General features: G+C 42.9%; 1 protein-coding gene across 8 annotated transcripts in view; it reads right to left on the bottom strand.

The window, feature by feature from the left end:
• UNC13B (unc-13 homolog B) overlaps positions 1–16,656 on the bottom strand; it is a 212,485-nt gene that overhangs the window by 108,824 nt on the left and 87,005 nt on the right. For 3 of the 8 annotated variants that reach the window (XM_040540263.1, XM_040540267.1, XM_040540265.1), the window contains exon 1: positions 3,014–3,792. The exons of 3 other annotated variants lie outside the window; for them this stretch is intronic. The gene's annotated coding sequence lies outside the window, so the exon portion shown is untranslated. Of the gene's footprint in view, positions 1–3,013; positions 3,793–16,656 lie in introns of those variants that run through there. 2 more of the 8 variants (XM_040540266.1, XM_040540268.1) reach the window with 1 other exon arrangement.

Below are 16,656 nucleotides of genomic sequence, written 5' to 3'. Positions count from 1 at the left end.
TGCATCCCAGCCCTGCCCGTAGGACTTTCTGAAATGTTCAAGCACTTCCACTGACGTGTTCCAGGTTTCATCTGTACCTCCAAACAGATTTGTTTCAATAAAACTGAGCAAAAATTGTGTCAAAACACTTCAATGCAGACATCCGTAAGAGCCAGCCTTCCTGCCTATCACATTTTAGAAAAACACACTTGAATCCTTTCCAGAACAGCTTGATAGATGAGAAGAGGGAAGAGGACAAAAGGTCAGATTTGGCAAGTCAGTAACTCTCATGGTGGAAAAAATGATCTGGGGAACACAGCGTATTGGCTGAATGAATTACACAGGTCTGCACCTCTCCCATCAGTTATTCCTTACTTTTTATGCAAAGCCATTAAACTGAGGCAAAAACACCTCTGAATAATATTTTGCTGTACCAGCACGTTATTGATGTAGCTACAAAGTGAAGGACCTGTACAAATCACTAAGTATGAGGGTAAAAACTCACTAAAGTGTTGCGAGCGTGTTCACCAGCATAAAAAATTTTGTTGAGAAACAGCATGAAATTAAATTCATGTAATTAAAGAGTGTCGCTGTGTAGGGGAGTAAATAGATTGCACGCCCTGCCTTAACTCCTTAATAACGGCGACAAACACATGAGACACCAAAAAAAACAGTTAAGGGCCTCAGCTTTCTGTAAAATGGGGCTAATGTTGGTCTCCCTCCACTGGCATCACTTCTGTTAGCAGGGATGGAGAGGGATTGAGATGTTCGAGCCTAGTGAAGCCGCCTTTGGAGCCCCTCGGAGAGCTCCTAGGCACCAGGCAGTCCTGCCGTTCCTCGAGACGTGCTCATTCCCTGCGCAGCCACATCCTTTTAGCACAGCTTTTTCTGCAAGATAACAGTGGCAGTGGCTGGCACAGTTGCAGTAACAAAAGGGGTCTATCATTACCTGGTGACCAAGAAAGGAAGGCATCCAGAGACAAAGTCAAAGAAAGAGGGGTTGTCTCCGAGTGCTGAGAGAGGCACTGGCTGGAAGCTGCCGACCACAGGAACTCACAGCTCACGCACAGCCAGCAGAAAGCTACGTCTAAGGCACCTACCCAATGTCCTGAAGCCATCCTGTGCTGACAAAAAGGCAAAAAGGATAACGCACAGCTAAAAACGAATAACAATAGAGAGAGAGAAGAAATCACAGCTTCTTCTGTTGTTATAAAGTTATTTTGCTGCCTGGCAGCAAATATAAAAGCTAAGCAGCCAGCTATCAGCAGTTTAAGAGCAAACCGAGAAGGAATTAAGTTCAGTAGCCTCAGTTTCCAGAGCACTGCTCAGGTTATAAGGGGGGTTCTGTACACAGCTGAATCAATCAGGTATCTCCAGTAAATGATTTACCTATGACAACCTAAAGCACTGTGATATAACCAGCTCTGACAGCTGTTCCTTAAAACAGATTTCTTCCAAGTCAGGATCCTAAGGACCAAATACTATATTGAACAGATGAGCCATGAGCAAGAAGCAACTTTTTGTTTAAAGGAAACAGCACTGCGAACAAACACAAGTACTGCAGCATGCTGACAAGTTGGCTGGCGTTGGGATCAGGACTGTACAAGCGTCTGCTAGGTTTTGGAGCAAAGTTGCTGAATGTTCAGCTACCTCTAAGAGAACAGAGAGAGACAGAGCACTGTCAGTCCAAACCCAGTACTTCTGCTTTAAATGAGGTTTGTGTTCACCATTATGAAAGCACTAAAGGATACTAAGAGCACTGCCTAGACCAGCAGAAACAGAACATGCTGTACATTTCCTCTACTTGTAATCCAATTTACAACCCAGTGCTGAAGCAATAGTTTGAACTCCCCAAGTGCTGCCATTTCTGACAAGAGCCACCAGGACACACTTGTCCCTCGGATTTTTCTCAAAACTCTGGTTACTCACTGCGGAGGTGTGGAGCTGGTTTTCCAGGGAATGGTGCCTCAGTCAACAGGGCCAGCCAGGTAGGGGAGTGACAGGCAGCACTCACCAAGCCAAGGTGATGAATTAAGAGATGCAACTTCTGTTGTTAGGGCAGAGCTAACATAGCTGTAGTACAGACTGGTGCTATGTGATCTTGCTCACTGTTTCTGACCTTCCCTGCACTTCTTTAGAGCAGACACTCGGCAGCTTTCAGAGACGCTGGGAAGAGGTAACGTAGGCAGCTGATAGAACAATTAGGCTTTTCCAGCTCATGCTGCTAAACTGCAGCGCTCTTCAACTAAAATTCTCCTGGGCTAAAACTGAAGCTCTACTTCTATAAGCTTTCTCCTTTTCATCTTGAGGGCAGAAGACCTTAGCATTCTGTATTAGGTCTTGATGTTTATCCCCCAAAGGCTCTCTCCATTAGCAAAAGAAAGCTGCCTGCATAAAAGGAATGAAAACTGAAAAGATATCTGAAACAGCCACGCCATCTGCTCTGATTCATGAGCTTGTACAGCATCTTCATTGCTCCTTCATGCCAGTCATTTCGTCTCATCAGCTCGCAACCTTCTCAGCACAAGAAATCAAGCCAATGACAAATACTCTGGGTTAAAAACAAGCCTGTTTTAAGTGACATTTAAGGCAGAATCAAACCAGTAATTTAATTACTCTGAAGCTATTTGCTCTTCAAGTGATCAAACTTATATTATCCAAAAATTCCCCTCCCTTTAACTCCTCTTCACACAGTGATTTTGCTGTCAAATTCCAGCTGAGATACAAACCCTCCTAACAGAGAAGTGTGAGAAGTAAACAGACAACCTCAATTGTACCAGCAATAGGACATCTACAATTAGTGTCTAATGGGTGAATACAAAAACCAAGAAATAGAGCACACAAATGAACTTACTAAGAGTGCATTGTCTTTTCAAAGCATGTGTTTAAATCCAGTAAGCTTCAAATGGAGCTATTGTATTACCAAAGTAAACACACGCACACAGCCCACTCAAAATAAAGAACAATTCTGCTTGTTTGCTGCCTACTTGCAGTTTATACCCAGCCACTTCATTTGTTCCAGTCATTCACTTACCTTTCTGCTTCAAAATAAAAGGTTTAAATGTAAAGGAAATATATAGAATAGAAACTACAGAATACAATAGCTTGGTCTCATAGAAAAGACGAGTCCCGAAGGATTCCTAATCTTGTTAAAGGTTCACCCAATAATGAACTTTCACTGTGGAGATTATCAATACATTGTTTGTGTCCCATCTCAGGTATCGGGGAAAGCAACTTAAAAAGGCACCGAGAGTATCCTGTTCCACAGCAGCACTACGATGAGAAACCATGCAAAGTAGAAGGCATGTTTCGAAGAAAAAAAAAGAAAAAAAAAGCAAACAGTTTCTAAAAATCCAAAAAGCAAAAACCAGTAGAAGCCGGTGAATATAAAAGCCAAAAATGCAGAAATCCTGTCAGCTTCAAGGAGTATCCCTCAACAGAAATTCTTTAATTCATCAACACAATGCATCTTTTCCCTTTCCCAGGCAGTACCAAGTACAGTAAAAACTTCATCTCTGTCTTCAGTTGTGACTCAACAGAAAATATTGTACTTCAGAGGCAGAGAGAAAGCTGTGCAGCTATTGCTACTTTACTCCTCCTCGTCAGCTGCTTACTGCCTAGCTCCTCACACGCAGCCTCCCCGCTTCGCTCACACACCAACACTCCTCGCCTTGAAATGATTCTCCACTTTATTATCCATTCAGAAGGAAATACGAACTGATAGAGCCAATCTGACTAAAGACAAAGCGCGCTCCTTTGGCATTACGAGAGCAGGCAACAGAGCACAGCGAGGCGATCTGTGCTGGAAAAGCGCTCTGTCTGACTCCTGGCATCCTGCAGGACTACGGAGCAGGGGGCTGGCAGAAAAGCCCAGGACAACATAATTAACCAGTTCCAAGAAGATTCTTTGCCCGATGCAGATATGTATGTCTATTTTTGTATCTCCTGTTCATCCCAGACTAACCCACAAGGTTCAGCAATGCCCTCACTCAGACGGATCCTATCTCGTTTCCAAGGAAGACTAGTGCCAGCTCTGCCACCAGTGTGGGGGATTGAACACCCGGTGATCTTGCATTTCCCAAAAATGTAAGTCACATTGTTACATAAAGAATGACTGCAGAAATGCTGTGCACAGAATCGGATCCACTCACGTTGTACTGACACTTCTTCCCTAGGAAGCGAGCAGCAGCAGGCAGTGATCCCATAAGAAGCGCTTAATTAAGTGCTTCTTATTTGCCCCACAAGCTGTCCCAAAGGCATCCAACACACCGCTGCTAAAAAAATCTTTTTGGCCAGTTGGTCCACACTCACATCCCCCTTTCCACAAATGCTCCCTGCATCCTGTCGGTAGGTCCCCCTTCTTCGTGTACCCAACACAAGCACCTCCTTCCCAAATGCTGTTTCTCTCCTGTGCCTTTCACACCGAAGGCACTATAAGGGAGCTGCATGTGTTTCCTGCTTTGCTCAAGGACAAATCACTGCATCTTTCAAAACAAAGTCTTTTTGCAGTGTGGGGTAGGATTCTGAAGAGGCCTCTATGACTTAGCTGTGGAAATGCCACTATCCTCCCATCTGCTCAAATACCTCCCACCTCCTTGTGAGCCAGCCGTGCTTAAAATGAGATTTGTTCCCTTCCATCATGCATCAAATCCCTTACCTATGCCAATACCAACTTTCATTCACTATTTCCTCTTACAAGCATTGCCGTGCTCCTAGGCTTGCCCTCACTGCGTGGGATATTCCCGTGGCATCTGGAAGCATCAGCTGACAACAGCCAGGCTGGTGTCTCCATCTGCTTATTTACCTGATGGACACAAGCACAAGTTTTGCGCACAGGCAGACTAATGCCACCGCGCACAATACTTGGTCTGAACAGCAACAGCAGTGAACAATGCCCCTCTGCATTTTCCAGGTGCAGACACAGCACTGCCCCTTGCAGCCAGGCACAGACACCAAGCCACCGCCCTCGTTTCAGACCCTGTGTGAGGCTGGAGTTCAGCGATACCCTCCATCCCCCAGAGAACCCTCCTTTTTTTTTCCTCTTTCCCTTGCTGCAAGGCCAGGGACCATAGGTCGGTCTTTCAGAGGTGCTTTAGCTTTAAATGCCTTTAAGAGCCTGACCCCGAGGTTCTCATTATATGTTTGCACCTCGCCAGGAGAAGGCTCCTACCCCACCGAGGGCACCGAGTTCCACTGCAAAAGAAATGATTGCTACTAAACACACCAATTACAGCACTTCAGCTCAGAGCTGAAGCCCCATATCAAATGCATCCACATAATGATGAAGACTGCCCAAGTGAGAAAATAAAAATGCAATCCAGGATTTGCATCGCACTTAGTATCTTCAAACCGCTGCATATAAGACAAAAAAAGACTTTGTCAGGGTATCATTTGCAGTAATAGTTTAAAAAAGAAAAAGCACCAGCCAGACAATACTCATTTAACGTTACTGTCAACTGTCTCTAGCACCTGGATTACCCATTGCACAGCACTGTAGGCTTTTGTTTGCCCTACTTTTTCCAATGATCTGACTACAAGCAGAGCCATTGCCATATTGCCATCACTGCCTCTTCACATCTCTTCTTTCCATGGTCTTTGCCCCTCCCTGCAGTCATCAATGCACTAGCACATCCAAGTCAAAAATGCACCGGGGACAAACACAAACCTCCACCCGTGGCTCGACACCCTGACAGCCTGTGCAGATTTCCAAGCACTACCACATAAAACCCCAATACTCCCATGAAAGCCTTGTAGGAACAGGAACAGAAAAGTAACATGAAAAGAGTGAGCAAGATTCAGTAGACAAAGAGACAGGAGACATCATTAATAGAGGTCATGAGCAAAGAAGTGCTGGAAAGCGTCATGGTCCTCTCCATGGCTCACAAGGAGCTAGAGAGGAGGAAAATATGGTTATGAACAGACAAAATACAGGTGAGCTCTCAGCAGCTAGCAAGATTGCACCTTTCAAACACTTAAAATCTCTTACCTAACACAAGGAAGATTGGCACAGGCGCTGTTTTTCAGGAATGCTTCATTTATGGAAATAGTGAAGATAATCTGGAATTAGGACACGACTCACATCTAATGAAAAGCCTATGAGAAAGTGTGCTTTACCTTAAGGCTCAGAGCACTGAGTTATTTGCCTTCTACGAGAGAAATAAACTTCCACTTAAAAATTTAAATACTTCGTACTGTGATTTTTTTAATTTGCCAACAGATTTAATTTTAGGTTGAGCCAGCAGGGAGTTATTAAAACTGATAAAACCAGGCTCAGCTATATAGGCCAAATGCTTTGATGTCTGCGAGGTATACATTACCCTTTCTTCTTTTTTAATCCTCGTTATCTTCCTATTTGATTCTAACTTCCTGTAAAGTACTGAATTACCAATAAAATTGTGTAAGTAAGCAATTCCTCCACAAGCACGAGTGGATTAACCAAAGAAAAAAGAGGACACTTCAAGCACAGGTCCTGCTCCTCCCTCCCCTACACACTCACACTCCTTTCTCCCTGCAGGAAAACAAGCAAGAACACTTGGAGTGCCCTGGCTCCTAAGGAAATACAAAACTGGGAGGACAAAGTAAATTAACCGATATTACATAAAGAGAAGAAACAGAGAAGAATGAAAAATCAATGGAGACAACCTGAATGGAACAGCGGGGATAAATTCTGCCCAACTCACACTCAGGTTTAATTCATCTCACAAATGGACTCAGACATCTCTGACCCAAGAGCTCTCTAAAATAAATTATTTTCCTCCCATTGAAGCAAACAAAAAGAACCATCTGTCCCAAATGAAACTGCCTCTTGCATCTCCCTGAAGACAGAGTTTTCAGTAAGGTAGTTTGGGTTCAGAGCTGCATTGGCCCTTAGAAGTTCAAATACACAGTGTAATATCTATCATCAATTGATTCTGCAGTGAAAACATGCTATTTATTATCTTCTTCAAAGCCACACAAAGATCAAAATCAATCTACAGTCTAAAGACTGAAGTGCTAATGAAAAAGCAGCGACTTTCTGCTGTTTGACAGCCATCCCCAGTGAATACCGTGCTTTGAGGAGCTGTGCATCACCACAACATAAGCAGTGCTGCTCAGACAGTAAGCTGGAGGAGATGGTATATTCCAAGGCATTTAAAGCTATCGTGTCAATGCCATTTCTCTCATTACAGCCACCCAATGGCTCCAGACCACATTCATCAAACACCACATCTAGGACGTTGCCTTCAGATGAAAGAACAAGTTTCTTCAAGTAAGGTGTCACACAAAGCACAGATTCTTTCTTTTCCCCTTAGGAAAGGGGGGAGGCAAGGTGCAAAAGCAATCTTCAAGCTTGGGAGGAAACAAAGGCACAGGTCCCTCCTATAGCACCCAGAACATCCCAGAAACTGTTACTGACCAGAGATTAGCCTTCAAACACCTGAAGAAAAAGGAAGGGCATGTAATCTTCCTCAAAGCCCCCAGAATTCCCTCTCTTTAAAAAGGGTTTTTCTTTACATAAGAGAAGGTGAATTATTTGGTTTACAGAAAGACAAAACAATTAGCACTGGTACATTAAAAAACTGCTGAATATCAGATGTACTGGGACTGTTTACCTTCCAAGGACAGGCAATGCAAGTCCATCTGCTGTAAACAGGTGAGCCCAAACCACCAACTGACTTGTTATCTTTGTACTAGAGAAGATAACACTCCATGCGTTAACATTTACTTGAATGTAAGGATGTCTGCTGAACCCTGGGAATGAAGGATATTTCCAAGGTTAAGCACAGAGCAAGATTCAAGGAGTGAGATTTCCGTAAGGTAAATGAAAAACCTGGAGTTAAAATAGCTCTAATGCTTTTGCAGGGTGATGAATCCTCACGCTTCTCACTTTAGGCCAATCTTTACCAGGCAGGGATTGAGAGGAGACCTCAGAGCTGTCTGCAAGGAGTCCTCCCACCTCCTTCCTCTGAGGCTGCTGCTGACACACCAAAAACCCCTCTGAGAGTTTACACACTCTTGGCTTTTGGGAGACAAAGCCAAAGCTATAAGCTCTGAAACCCACTGCTTCACAAGAAAAAAAAAAAAAAGGCTGCTTTATTCTCATCCAATAGGTTCCAGTCACCCCAGGGCACAAGCCAGACTTATTTCCCAGACACCACGCTCCTTGCAGAAGCTGCTGCTCAGACACTAGCACCCCACTCATCGCAGCCCACACCAGCCTTCAGAGTCACATTATAAAAGCAGAGCTGATTCAGGTGGCAGGCTCAGGTTAACATCCTGTCTCCTCGTGCCCCAGCAATGACAGATACCAAAACCTTTCTTAAATGTTCTCCTGAAAACAAGCAAATGCCTCCAGGGCTCTTGTCCCGGGTTTTGGCTGCCCACCCATAAGTGATGAAGCTTTTCTCAAGCTGAATTGTCACTCTCCATTTTTAATCAAAATGTAGAAGCAGAAGATGGATTCTCAGCAAATCTTCCACATTGCCCTCTACAACCCAGCTAACTCGAAAATTTCACCAACTGGCTGCTCCCATTCCAGAAGCAGCTATTAAACTGGCTTTTAAATCAGAGTCAGCCTGAATATCTCAGGTCAACAGGCAGTGAGGAAGCATTTATAGCAGAGAAAACTCTCCCTCTGCTGCTTCCTCCTTCAAATTACATCTCTTTCCCTCCTAATGGCATCCATAACATAAGGACTTGATATTCATGAAATTGGAAAATTACAATCAATGCCTTAATTGCACACCTAATTAAATAATCAACATCACTAAAACGCACAGGCATCTGAGCACAGACTTGCTGGAGGTGGAAAAACCTGGAATTATACTCTGAGCTGTAATTGCTTTTTTTGATCGACAAACCTGGGAAAGAAAAGTTGCAGATGATTTGAAATACAGACCTCAGGTAAATGTAACAGCCTTCAGACATGAACCAGCTGGGACAAACACAAGAGACGTAAACCAGTCAACATTTATATCGTAAATGCAGATAAAGACATAACAGGTTTAACGTGCAACAGTGGAAAGCTAGGTTAGACATCTGGAAAAGCTTATAATCGTAAGCAAGCAGAGATCGTCTAGGGAAGCTACAAAATCTCCAACCCAGAAGCTTTTAACAAGCAGGAGCACATGCACTTTTCAAGGATGCTTTGGAGGAAAATGGATGGTCTAATTAATCTCCTCACGTACTGACCAGGTCTGATGTTTACTGCTCCTTACTTACATCATTCCACAACTTGTCTCAGGTAGAAAATTACATGGTAATACACATACCAGCTGACAGGCACCTGCGTCCTAACTTTGCGTGTCACCTTGGCAGGCTATTTAAAGACCCTGGTGTCAGCTGAGCACTGTCACCCTTTTGGGACCATTGCACTAGTGATAGAAGACGAAGCTGTGTTATTCCCCACAGATGGTCTGCATTACAGCCCAGCTGCCCACCGCATTGCAGCTCAGTTCAAACACTGAAGAGCCCTGCAAAACCCTACCTGAGCTTGACAGTGAGAATAGGGAAATGGCCTCTGACAAAACCGCTTGTGCATTCTGCAATGTAGGTCCAAAACATAAGGATTTGGCTACTGGTATTCAGATCCTAATTCTGCAGCAAACATTGCAGACATCTCCAGCACCCACTTCTGTTTCAGGATCCAGCCATCCTCTTTTCATCCAGCCTAAATCAGCACTGTCAGGACATGATACTCTGCTCGTCTCCTCCTGCATGCCCTCACGACAAAGTAGTTGTGTATCCCTCAAATTTCACAGGGTTGCTTTTCTTGCTCTGGATAAAGGTTCCATTGTTAAAAGGGGCTGAAAAATGCACTTTTTTTTTCTTCCCACATTATTTCAGGATCCAGATTTTTATTATTATTTTATTTTGCTATACACAACTTTACCCTACAGGGAAGCACTTTGTGTGAATTTAGTTTATTCCTTCTCCGGTTGGAGGTAAACCCCTTTCTCAGCAAGAAGAGAAGGAGTCCTACTGCTCTCTGAGCAGGAAACTCTTTGTTTCCTTTGCATTGCTCAGTGCATGACCATATGTATTATTTGTTGCATTGTAGCCACACCCTACAATAACAACCACTGTTATATGCAGTGGGTTAAGGAGTGTTCACTGCACACATCACCATATTATTCAAGTAATTTAAACATCTGGTGTTTTCATATGATTTCTGTAAAGTTTACAAGTCCCCATTGCAGTGAAGAATGAGGGCATAATCAGGTCAAGACCTGTGCCATTTGGACAGCCATCTCAAGATAACCAAAGCCAGATTTTTCAGATTACTTAAATTTGGAGCACCTCAAATACTATGAAGCCTGGCTTACAGCTACTTCAGTTATTGCTGTGATGGCTCATTTCCAGCATCTTAAGTCAAATAATCAGAAATCAAGCAGTGGGTCACAGGGAGAAGCAATGGGAAAACACTCCTCCAAGGCCACCATAACATGGCTTGTCCAGCATCACATAACAACAGCGTGGAAGACGAATAATAACTAGTAACAACGTGGAGAAATAACCAGCTACCTCTGCTGACACAGATTGCTTTCTCTACCTGCAGTTTCTCCCTCATTTGCTACAGATGTACCAACTTTCAGTGAGCATGGAAAAAAGCTCTGCACTACACCACCTTCACCTTAATGACTGCTGGCTAAAATAATATTCCTTTCTCTGTAGGTAGGAATAATTTTGTACATTTATATTCCCTGCAGAAGACAGCAGTTGATTAAATGAACCAAAATGCTCCATAAATACTTGTTATGAACCACATATATGCCTCAGTCAGTCTCTAAGGACACTGTTAACGTGTGCAGTGAACAAGAAAAAGGGACACTGTCACACTAGCTCTGACAAAGCTGACCCCAGCAATCACACTGGTATTAATAAGCCCTGACACAGCTTTCACACCTCCAGTAAAGGCATTTGACAGGTTCTACAAAATGGGCCTGAATGTTGGTCTAGGAACCCAGTCATGAGAAAGGGGAGGAAATTCAATGCAAAAAAGTGAAAATAACTGGATTTAGAAAGCCTCTGCAAGGAGATAAAAACTGCACCACAAACCAGGATTAGGTCAGCTATGTAAAGCAAAGTTAAACAACTGAGTGACCAATTAACCCCTTTGTCAAGTCTGTGATGGGAGGGACGACCACATTTTGACCAAAACACACCCAAATCCTGAGCAGAGGGGTCAGGGGGAGCATTCCTGTAGCTGATTCTGCTCTGTCTCAGATCACTGCAGCCACGCCACCTCCACTGGAGCTGAAGAGAAGCAGATTCAAATACAGGATGAGAAAAGGATGATTCCAGCAGCTGCACATAGTTGTACATTAACTAGCTATTACTACTGTCAGCTAAAAATAGAGAGACTTGATTAGAATGAGTAACATGTATCCATGTCACACAAATATAAAGACGCTGTACTTGCTTTAAATTAAATTTCCTAAAACAACGCATAACAAAATTCAGAGTGAATACGCCAGACAATCTATAGATGTGTGTAGACAAAACTGGATCCTTCAAGTACCCTGTTTTTGAGATATCATGAAAAAACATGCATGCATTTCAACCTGCTGTACTAACACGATATGCTGAATAAAAATAGAAAAAATTTAAATAATTTGCAGCAAAATTTAGCATTCTCAGTTTCTCAACAACAGTTTCTCAAAAATGTGTGTGCTATCTTAAAAGAAAAGGTGAATATTGACTCATTAACAAAAATAAAAAAAATAGATGGAAACATGGCTAAAATAAAACTGATCTTTTACATAAAGTAGTCTCTATTTTGGTTACACACAAGAATAAGTGAATTATACTTAGAGCAACAGCCAAGGTGGGGCTAAATACACAAATCAGTTCAAGGTTAAATCTAAATTTCCTTCTAGCTGGATAGCTCTATTATTTCCTTTTTAGTACATATCACAGATTTAATGTTCCTTTAATATTCTCTGCTGCTTTTCAGGCTCTCCTAAAAAGATAATTTCCTGGTGTTAGCTTTTAGAAACTTTTAATGAGTATGTGTTCAATTGCAATTTACTCTCTAAATAAGCAACAGAAATCTCATGGGAAATTTTTAAAATCTCTTTAAGAACAAAACTGTTTATATCCTACACCATATTTTCTGAAATTGTTACAACTTGATCATTTGTCAGAAAACAAAATTATAGCTCTGACAGGTTCATTACCAAGCATGAATCACTGATACACACCGTTCTTCAAGAAACCCCTCACACTGTCTTGGATCCTTAATATTTTCTGCACAAGTGTATCGAGAAGTCATCATCCAAGAGGGACTGCGATATGATTTTGACAATTTTATTTCAGTATCTACGTGGCAAATACCTCTCCCACACACCTCTGGTTGTGCTCTGAAGCCCACAGGGTCCTGCAAAACAGCAGAGCTCAGCAGTAAAGGCAGGCAGGTGGGCAGTGTGAACATGGGGAGGTTACGCTACAAAAAACAGTTAAGGAGGCTGTGGTTCCACGGACATTTCTCACAGCCTACTTAGAGGCTTCCTAGATGATGAAGTCCCATTCTTTGCTCCCACAGGCGACTGTCATATAATAGCTTTCATAAACAGACCCAATTTTAGATTAATTAGAAACAGAAATGGCAAAGAAACCCATTTGGAAGCTGTTCACTAACAATTAGAAATATCACTTTCTGATTTCTAGCCTGGGTTTGTTCATAACCAGCTTATACCCTTCTGTTCTTGCACTAACATTAACCTTAAGCTTAAATAGCTGCAAAACTTGCCAATATTTACTCCCCTGCTCTATTAGTACATGGCAGCAACATCTGCTCTAAGCTTCCAGTCTGCTCAGCTAACTGAGCCATACTTGCCTGGCCTCAGCTCACATCTTCAGCATCTCCCCTCCCAGGACTGCCCCAGTGTCCCCTCTCTCACAGCTTATCCAAATCATTTGCTGGTTTCCTGTGTGGCATCATCTTAGAAATAGCATGGAAATAGAATCACAGAATGGTTTGGGTTGGAAGGGACCAGAAAGACCACTTAATTCCAACCCCCTGCCATGGGCAGGGACACCTCCCAGCAGACCAGGTTGCCCAAAACCCATCCAGCCTGGCCTTGAGCACTGCCAGGGATGTGGAAGTCCCATCCTCCACAACGTCATAATTTGTTCAGACTCTGAACAATAAGCAGACAGTAGACACTTTGCTGGTGGCCGTGACACAGCCTAAAAATCCTTTTTGTATGCTAAGAGTCCTGGACACAAAGCAAGTTCTCGTATCATCTGGAGAACTAACTTTCCAATGGACCGCAATCATTTACTTCCTTTTTCTATGGAGTTATGATACTATTCAAAACATTTGCTAATATTGCACTAATATCGTTTCACTTACGATGTGCTCAGCCAGTGCTGTTCAGCTCATCCCCTCCCCAAGCCCTGTGCTTTGTAAGCCAAAGCACACTGCTATTTCTCCAGAGCAGCATTTCTTGTACAGATTGTCTCAGTAATACGCAACACGGGGAAATATCCCCTCCGCCCACGCACAGCCTTAAAAATAAGAGTGTGAAGTCTGGCTCTCCCAACAGCCAATGCTATTTTTAAGAGCTGCGTATGTGGCAGGTAGGAGTCTCCCCACCCACCTCTCCCATTGCACCCCTATTCTGAGCAGGAGGAACTAACTTACTCCAGTGCTAGATCAATCTCAATTTCCACTTAGCACCACGTGCAAGTGCACATGGAGGTGGCCAGGACATGGTAGGTTTCCGTGCCACACTCCACATCAGACACAAACCTCTGTCAAAAGCATGCTGCTGCAATTCCTTCTGCCATTACGTGTTCAAACCAAAGCACAAAGGGGGATTTTGCATAAAATGGCAATGGCTGCCTCAGCTCTAACACTTTTAGTACTCTTCTACTGATGACGATACTCTTGTATTGACGATGATATACAGTTAATAGGACTTGGTCTGCTCTCCGAACAGATTTGGGTTCCATTTATTCCTAACAGCTTCAAACAACTTCTTCAGCAAGCCCTGGGAAAGTATATGGACAAAGTATTTGAAGAAGTATTGATACAAGCATGAACGCAAGCTGGACAGGAGCAGGGAGGGGAAAAACATTTACTGTATTCATCCCAGTTCTGAGGTGCTTTGTGCACACTGAATAGTTTCTTTAGTCTACAACGCACAAGCCACTTCTGCAGACAAACACAGAAACTGCTGTGACCAGACTGAGAGAAACGATAAAGACAAAAAGGCAGCATTTCTGCGCACAGTGTTAATTGGGAACCTAGGAACAGTGTGAGACATAAGGTCATATACCCACATTGCCATCTCACTGCTGCCACCCACATCTCGCTCTCTGATCACCAGCAGCACAATTCCAGTGGGAAGGAAGGTGAATAAGGAATCTTTTCCTTCAGAAAACACCAGCTTGTCAGAATCCAGCCCTGTTTCACAGGATCGTGATGAATGTCAAAGGGCATATCTCTCAGGTCTGAGATATCTAAACAGGGAAGGGATTGCAGGGAAGAGGCATTACCTAGACAAGAGCTGCAGCTTAGCAGTCAGTGCACTTTGTAAAATGGAGAAAATCTATGTTAAAGTCTCTGTACTGCCCAGTTTAGGCCAGGAACCAGTTGTTCCCCCCATCCCTTTATTCCAGATATATTCTAACTTAAGCTGATGGCTCCTCTGCAGAGGGGTTTACCTTCCCAGATCACATCCCAGTCAATCTCAAAAAAGCCAGAATCAAAAAATCTAGCTCCTAAAAATGAAAAAACAAAACAAACAAAAAAAAAACAACACAGAACTATACCACACAAAAGACCCAGCCACTTCCCTCCAGCTTCACTCCAGAAGTCAGTCACTCATGAAGTATTTCAAATCAAAAAATGAGATCTAACAGCAAACCATTCATATACATCCCAGTACTGGCATGTGTCAGTGTGACCTTACAAGTCACAGAACAGGACCATACAGTTCAACCACACCTGGTTACTCAAGCTCAACGTGCAGTGCTGGAACAAAGTGAGATGTGCCTGGCTGTGGAACATCCTGTGCTTGTAATCTATATCCTAGATGCTGCACAGACAGCCTTCCCTTTCTTGTTAAGGAAATCAATGGAATAAACATTGGAAAGGAAGTAAAATGCACTTCAATTCTCATTTAAAGGCTTCATAATTATTTTGAGCTGTAGATGTGTAGAGTTTACAATACAAAACTAGAAAAGTGAAGCTGTAGTCCTGAATAGTACTACAGATTAGGAAAAGAAATAACGTCTGAATTTTTTGGTTTTTGTTTGTTTGTTTTTCATCCTTCTCATGGAGGCTATCCCCAGGTCTCACAAGCCCACAGGAGGCTTGCAATGGAAAAAGTAAAATAGTGCCAGGAAAGTTAACTGTGCACTCCTATCCACTCTGCAAACATCTGTTACAGATTTAAGAAAGCTTCCCAAGTCTTCCCAAGTTTGTGTTTTTTTTCTCCCTCTAGTCAGCAAATGGGAACTTGGTTTTCACCAAAGGGGAAAGAGATCCTGTGTGCCAGGGAATTCAGGCCTTCAACACTGAAATTGTTTTTTTTAGCAGAAGTGAATGGAATTGGAGCATTACTGCACCGATATGCTTAAAGAAACTCACAGAAAATCTGGTTAGCCATCGAATAGGCTTCTAGCTGCTCTGGTCATCATGAAAAGCATTTCTGACTAGCATGCTGCTGCACAAGAGATGCATTCCTCTTAATTTTAGCGTAGGTACTGTAAAAAAGGGGAAAGCCTTCTGATTTTTCCCGCTGGAGATAAGGTTGTTGAAAATCTGCTGAAAATCACAACAGCTGCATTAACAATGGTACAAGACTATTTCCTTGTGTGTGCACACAAATAATTACGTTTGCTACAACATAACATTTGATGTAAAGCATGTAAAAATGCTAGTAGGTCTCAGAGAATCTTGGTAACGATAAACTAACATTTTATTCCAAACAGATGTGGATATGCAGATATCTTATTTGAGATGCTTGGAGACGAAAGAACGCTGCCTTCCTCTGAGCAGAGCATGTCAGCCAAACCTTCCCTCAAAGAGATGCAGCCAAGAGACAGAAGACACAGGTTGTTCAAGTACCAGGGAATCGCCTCACACTAAAACCTGTCTCAGAAAAGCCAGTGGGGGGCTCTGGGGAATCCCACAAGACTTGCCAATCCGCAAAGTCAGAAGCCACGCAGGAAAGTAAAATCATGACAAGGGAAGATGCTAGGAGGTCTCCACTACTTTTGTATTTAAATGCTTTATAAATAATTATTGTTGCATGTTCCCTAAGAAGCACGAAAGCCACATATGCATTTTATAGATAAAATATGCAGAAAGCATTTGTCACTGCAAGCACTGCCACCCAACATCAGCCTGCACTACAGCTGGCAGTGACCCTTGCACTCATGCCTTACCACCTACTCTGGAGCAGGAACAGAGATCTCCTAAGCACGAGGGTGCTCTCCAGACTCCCACCAGCCCTGATCCCTGAGACATTTGATCAGCAACGTTGATATAGCTGAAAGCTAAAGATAACCTTTATAAATACCGCAGGTAAAAAAGGAAGACGTCTAAGTGGAGATGTCGTTTCTCTGCATAAAGAGAAGTTTCTGGTAACTTTCTGAAAGAGTACATAGTGCTTCAGTTTGCTTCTTTGTCACTGTGTGGGAGGCTTTCAAAATGCAGAGCTTACTCATCTTCACGGGACTGAT

The sequence above is a fragment of the Cygnus olor genome, chromosome Z (assembly GCF_009769625.2).
Source record: "Cygnus olor isolate bCygOlo1 chromosome Z, bCygOlo1.pri.v2, whole genome shotgun sequence".
Taxonomy (NCBI): Eukaryota; Metazoa; Chordata; class Aves; order Anseriformes; family Anatidae; genus Cygnus; species Cygnus olor.
This window is presented reverse-complemented; position numbering and strand designations above follow the sequence as displayed.